Here is a 6,000-nt window from a genome sequence, read left to right as displayed (position 1 = left end):
GTGATTTATGAATCGAGGGGTGGCTCAATCAGTTCTATTACTTTTCCTGTATTCGGGGGTAGTTTAAAATAAGTTTTATACTGACCCCTTTCAGTCAGCATCCCGCATAATCAATAACCATTAACGGATGATAATCCATATGATTTAGGTGTGCAAATTACAAGTGTTTACAATCCGGTAGCCGAAAAAAATGTAGAACAGATTAATGGGAAGTGGCTGGAACTCAAAAAGTGTAGTTTCAAATCGTGTGTATACAATATTGTATTTGTTTTAAGGAAAGACATTAGATGTAGTTTTAGACTATATGTTTTGCTCAATGCCCTACTGGCGAACAAGATAAAGATAAGTATTCAAGATTTAGTATGAATAAATTTCTTTACTTACTAAAACTCATCGAGCTTATAATTTATCTTTTGGAAGAAAACTACCGAATGCACAGCGAAACTATTCTCTGCGATTGGATTCCACTAAATAAACGGCTCTTTACTGTGCCGAACATTCAGCTTATATAACCGAAAGGTCGTTAAACTGGTTTGCCGCTTCTCGGCAGGATTTGCCGAGAGCACAGTCAACTGTGTACCGCGATTCTCGGCATAAAATGATATCTGTCAAATAGTGGTTTTCCGAGATTCTCGGCAAGAGAGATTCAGCCAAGATGGTTGCCGACCACTTCGGAGATTCGGCGAAATTTTTTAAGTGTGATAGTCACTGTATGTTTTACTAATCTGGCGGAGTGGATTTGGGAACCAATTTAAACTGTTATAACGGGAACCAGTCAAAGGAAATTCCATACGAGTGGTTCCCGTTATGACAGTATAAATTGGTTCCCTAATTATATAGTCAAGGGGCAATAAAGGCCGTATTACATCTCTTTAACCAAGCATCAAATATTTGTCATTTTTAGACAGATAGAAATTTGGTCAAAGGTAATTGTTTGTCACTCTCCAATTTTTTGATGTGGCAAACAACAATCACGATGTCGAATAAGTTTGACCATTATTTTTTTTCTTCATCTAAAGTTTGACCACAGACTAACAGACGTAACACTGGAACCTAGCTCCATCGCCCCTGTTGCATCCAACACTTCTCGTTTAGTGTATCACCACATCGAAATGCGAAACGGTGGTAACAAGTATACTGCTATAAAAGGTGGGAATAAACGAAGAGCAGGTCTCTTTCCACGCTCGTGAAAAGTAACACGGCGAATGCATTAGTTTTAATTCAATTTCATAAGTTGCATGGAAACGTCAAAAAATGAATACCGCATTTGGTGATTCTGTGTAATTTTTACACTGATTTTAGATTAATCTAGAATAACTCATTTTTGAATTTACCACTATAACTCAATTTTGAGTACTAAGCATGAAAAAACGACGCCATTTTTTGACACGAGTGAAAAGGCGGCACCATGATTCAACATTTGTGCGCCATTATTTAGCCTTTGCGGCCGTGTTATCTGTTCTTGTGGCTGTTTGAGTGATTCCAAAAAATGAGAAAATCGCTGAGAAGGTGGTCACGGACATTTTAAAAAGCTTTAAGGTACACATATAAACTTTTTTCATTATTCATTCTAAGGAACCAAAAGTTTTTAGGTTGTTCGTGTCATCAGGAAATTCAATAAATGGATAATTTTGTACACATAAACTGATATTTTTTAAGAACTAAATGAGTTTTATTAAACACAAAAAATGAGTTCAATTGGATACATCATTCTGAATAATAAATACACAGTATTTGCCCATACTATGGTTACACAATTTTGAATAACAACAGAGTTACTCAATTTTCGTGTTGTTCCACTTTTTATGGAATTGAATTGTTTTCTAATCATTTTTGAATTCATTTTAGGGAGCTTCAACATTGACGTTTGGATTGCTGCTCGACATAACCGAAAGTTCCGTTCTGCTTTTTAGTGTCGGTTAACAAAAAGTTGTGAGTAATAAGGTTCGCTTCGGTCCGCTTCCGCTTCGGTAATTAAATAATACACGTTTTGTAAAAGTGGCGACGAAGATAACGGGAAAAGTTAGTGCGCATAAGAAAAAAGTGTGCTTTAACAGCAATTTAATCCGCGAGTGCGAATAATTAGAAGAAAAAAAAGCCATATCGTGAGTAAGAATTGCTATCGCGCCGACGCTACCATCCGACAGAAATTCTTTTGTCTTGGCTTAGAAGATCAACGACGCAGAATTAAGTGCTAAGTGTTTGCTGGCAGAAATTTGTGAATACAACAGTGAGTTTTTGCAGCTGTGTAAGAATTAGTCCAAATTACTGTCTGGTCCAAATTACTGTCTCGAGCAGTTTACACGGAAAAAAGTGAATTTTTGTTTTAATCACGACCATTTTTTACGGCGTTAGTTGCTTCTAGGGTACCGAGCATATAGTGGCCCTTTTAGTTTTTTTTAAATTAATGCAAAAATAAAAAGTGATTTAACAGAAGAGAAAAAGAAGAAGAAGATAGCGAAATTAGTTTTTTTAAATAAATTTATTAAAAGTTTTTTTTTTTCTATCAAAATTAGCTGTGAAGTGTTGTAGGAAGCTGGGAAAAGTGTTCGGAAATTTTGAATATTCTGAAGGATTCGTCGTAAGCAGTGCAGGGTGCGCTGTAAAGGAATAAAGTCGCTCATTTTTGGCGGCAATTGTTCAATTGGATTACTAGGTGAGTCGTCTTTTGTTCCTTTTTCTATAGTTCTTTTGTTCTATTGAAATATTTTTTCTTTGTGCGGTCCATTGTTCAGAAAAAAAATTACAAAATGGCGAATTTAAACATGGCTACCATGATTGAACCATACCGTAGAGGTTCATCTTTCGCAAATTGGATCGAACGGCTTGGCTATTTTTTCGAAATGAACACCGTTGCAGAGCAAGCTAAGAAGGCTCATTTTATAACCCTGAGTGGTTCAACGGTCTTCTCAGAATTAAAACTACTATTTCCTACTACAAATTTATCAGATGTTCCCTATGATACGATGATTGATAGGTTAAAACTGCGCTCCGATAAAACCGAATCAGAGTTAATACAGCGTTATAAATTTAATAATCGTGTACAAAACCCCGGCGAGTCAGCCGAAGATTTTGTTCTGGGAGTGAAACTCCAGGCAGAATTCTGTAATTTTGGTACATTCAAAGAACCTGCGATCCGTGAACGCATTGTTGCGGGTTTGCAAAATGTCGATCTACAAAAGACATTATTGAAGGAGCATAATTTGACCTTGGCATCGGCAGAAAAGATTATTACAACTTGGGAAATGGCGGGAATTAGTGCAAAAGCTTTAGGATTTGGTTCTAATACAGAACAAATAGCTTCGTTAAATCAAAATGGCGGATCCAATTCTTTCTCTACTTTTTATGATTCTCGTCCAAGGCATTTCCAAAATAAAACCCCTGTGAAAAGTCGTTTAGGGTTCAAGCCTTATAATAACCATAACCAAGCTAGGGGTAGTAGTTCAACGAGCAGACATGTTCATTTCAAGCCAGCTGGTTGGCGGAAACAAGATGAACAGCGGGTCGAAAATCGTTTTTGTGATTTCTGCGGAAAAAGGGGGCATTTAAAACGCAAATGCTTCCAACTGAAAAATTCTAGAAAAAATGTAGTACATTCACTGGATGAACAGCAACCGGGACCGAGTGGATTAAACTCAATCCATACGGAAGAAGCGGGACCAAGCGGTTTGAATGCAGGTAGTATGGAGCCAGGACCGACCAGTTTGAGCAGATATTTTGCTCGCATGTGGACACAGGACTCGGACAGCGATGATGCTGAAGACAGCTCAGGTGAATTACAGTGCATGTTAGTCTCTTCTTTAAATAACATTAGTAATCCTTGTTTAATTGATTTGGAAGTGGAAAACAAAGTTCTAAAAATGGAAATAGACTGTGGATCTTCTGTTTCAGTTGTTGGGAAAAAAAATTATATTTATCTAAATTCAAAAATTTATTAACAAAGTCTACCAAAAAATTGAGATTAAGGGAGAAAGTTTTAAATTATCTTGACAAATTAGAAAATGAAAAAGTTATTACTCCTATTAAAACAAGCGAGTGGGCGTCTCCAGTAATAGCCATTATGAAAAAGAATAACGACATAAGACTGGTTATAGATTGCAAAGTGTCAATCAATAAATGCATTATTTCCAATACTTATCCTTTACCGGTGGCTCAAGATATATTTGCTAGACTTTCTGGCTGCAACATATTTTCTGCTTTGGACCTAGAAGGGGCTTATACACAGTTAAAACTTTCGGAAAGATCCAGGAAAATTATGGTGATAAATACCATAAAGGGTTTATATACATACAATAGATTACCACAGGGAGCCTCTTTCTTCTAGTGCGGCCATATTTCAACAAGTAATGGATCAAATTTTAGTAGGGATTGAAAACGTGTCGTGTTACTTTCCTGTAGGAGCCTATGACCATTGCTACCATTAGTTAGATATATTGTGGTATCGTGTTACTTAGATGATGTTCTGATTGCTGGAGTGGATAAAGCAGATTGTATCAAGAAACTTAATTTGGTTTTAGAAAGGTTGGAAAGAGCAAACATAAAAATCAACTTTGATAAATGCAAATTTTTTGTAACAGAACTGGACTTTCTTGGACACATTATTAGCGAAAGAGGGCTTTCTCCTTGCCCAAATGAAATTTCTACAATCCAGAAGGCCAAAGCACCTAGCAATGTAACTGAACTAAAATCATTTTTAGGATTGATCAATTTTTTTAACAAATTCATTCCAAATTTATCATCAAAATTGTATCACTTGTACAATCTTTTGAAAAAAGGCGTAAAATTTGAATGGAGTAAAGATTGTATGCAGACTTTTGAAAAAAGTAAAAGTGCTTTGATGGCAACGGATTGGAGTTTTATAACCCTCAAAAACCTTTGGTTGTTGTATCTGATGCTTCTGGATACGGCCTTGGGGGGGTAATTTCACATATAGTGGACGGTTTAGAAAAGCCTATTTATTTTACATCATTTTCACTGAATAGTGCTTAAAAATCTTACCCAATTTTACATTTGGAGGCTTTAGCTTTGGTTTGTACTATAAAGAAAATTCACAAATATCTTTATGGACAAAAATTTTGTGTATTTACGGATCACGAACCACTTGTAGGGATTTTCGGTAAAGTAGGGAAAAACTCTATTTTTGTGACAAGGCTGCAGCGCTACGTTTTAGAATTATCGATCTATGATTTCGATATACATTACAGGCCATCTGGTAAAATGGGCAACGCTGATTTTTGTTCGCGTTTTCCCCTAAACCAGATGGTACCCAAAGAACTTGACAAAGATATAATACAGAGTATAAATTTTAGTAAAGATTTTCCAATAGATTTCGCCAAAGTTGCCAATGAGACAAGGAATGATAAATTTCTACAAAATATAATTGTATTCATGCGGAATGGTTGGCCAGACAAAATTGACAAGCGTTTTGTAAACGTGTTTTCAAATCAACATGATTTAGAAATTTTAGACGATTGCTTGTTATTTCAAGACAGAATTATAATACCTCAAGTTTTACAAGACAAACTACTCAAACTTTTACATGCCAACCACGCAGGTATAGTTAAAATGAAACAACTGGCCAGGCGAACAGTATATTGGTTCGGAATTAATAGGGACATCGAGCGCTATGTAGCTGGTTGTGATGCTTGTAATGGCATGACCGCAATAAAAAAACCGAAAATCACTTCTAAGTGGATACCTACTACAAAACCTTTTAGTAGGATCCATATAGATTTTTTTCATTTTGCCCATCAGATCTATCTATTGATTGTAGATAGCTATTCTAAATGAGTTGAAGTTGAAAGGATGAAAAATGGTACAGACAGTAACAAAGTATTAAGGTAACGTTTTTTGTACGATTCGGTTTACCAGATGTTTTAGTTTTGGACGGGGGTCCACCTTACAATTCTTTTTCATTTATTAATTTTCTTGAAAAACAAGGCATTAAAGTTTTAAAAAGTCCACCGTACAACCCTGCTAGTAATGGCCAGGCGGAAAGGC

The sequence above is a fragment of the Wyeomyia smithii genome, chromosome 3 (assembly GCF_029784165.1).
Source record: "Wyeomyia smithii strain HCP4-BCI-WySm-NY-G18 chromosome 3, ASM2978416v1, whole genome shotgun sequence".
Taxonomy (NCBI): domain Eukaryota; kingdom Metazoa; phylum Arthropoda; class Insecta; order Diptera; family Culicidae; genus Wyeomyia; species Wyeomyia smithii.
This window is presented reverse-complemented; position numbering follows the sequence as displayed.